Below are 925 nucleotides of genomic sequence, written 5' to 3' on the forward strand. Positions count from 1 at the left end.
TTTAAGTATACCTTTGTAAGCCATGGAGTGTTTAAGATGTCTACATATGTAGTGTTTATGTCTCTACAATTAAGAGCAGTGTTTTATTTCAAAATCCTTTTATTGATTTTATAAATATTTATGAACCTAACATTCTTGCATAAGTTTTGGGGGAATTTGGGAAAACTTTTAATAATAAAACTAAACTTATTTTGGATAAAAATTCTAAAAAATAACTTATTATATGCTATTGTGTTAGCTGAGTTTTATGGGAATTATTTAAGTTGACGCTTGTGTTTGCAGAGTAATTTTGAAAATGTTGAAAATTCGTTGAATAATAAGTGTTGTATTATTTTATCTTTTTCTATTTAGGCTGCGATGCTAAAAACTTGGACCAGTTGGAGCCCTCTTCATATACCTAGTTAATATAGTTTGATTGAAATTTAATATCTGTCACTTTTCCTTTGTTAAGCCTCTTTCAATATTGCTGCTTTATTACAGAATAATTTTTAAGAGCATGGATAGAAAACACTGTGCTCACCAGGGATCGAACCTGGGACCTTCTGTGTGTTAGACAGATGTGATAACCACTACACCATGAGCACTTGAAGGCATTGTATCAATGCACTTTACAAATAATTATTTACGAGAACTAAAACCTATGGTTGAGATATAGAAGTCAATTGTGTGAACTTTCAAGATCAGTGAAGAATTATGACAAAATAATAACATAAAGTAATAAGTTATTACACAATATAATTACACAAGTTTCCTTGTGTCTGGGCAGGACATAATGACCTCCCGGACTTATCTTTTATTGTAATAATAATAATAATAATAATAATTTTTATTTAGGTAAAGGTACATACATAAAGAGATTTTACAAAGTTTGTTGGCTTTATAGATAGAGCTAGTACATACAATGCCTAAAGCCACTATTACGCAA

The 925-nt window shown here is 29.7% G+C and overlaps 1 non-coding gene across 1 annotated transcript; it reads right to left on the reverse strand.

The window, feature by feature from the left end:
- Positions 1-511: 511 nt before the first annotated feature.
- On the reverse strand, positions 512-584 carry TRNAV-AAC (transfer RNA valine (anticodon AAC)). The gene has a single exon. It is a non-coding gene; the product is annotated as a tRNA-Val (tRNA).
- Positions 585-925: the final 341 nt, after the last annotated feature.

This window comes from Procambarus clarkii, chromosome 2 (assembly GCF_040958095.1).
Source record: "Procambarus clarkii isolate CNS0578487 chromosome 2, FALCON_Pclarkii_2.0, whole genome shotgun sequence".
Taxonomy (NCBI): domain Eukaryota; kingdom Metazoa; phylum Arthropoda; class Malacostraca; order Decapoda; family Cambaridae; genus Procambarus; species Procambarus clarkii.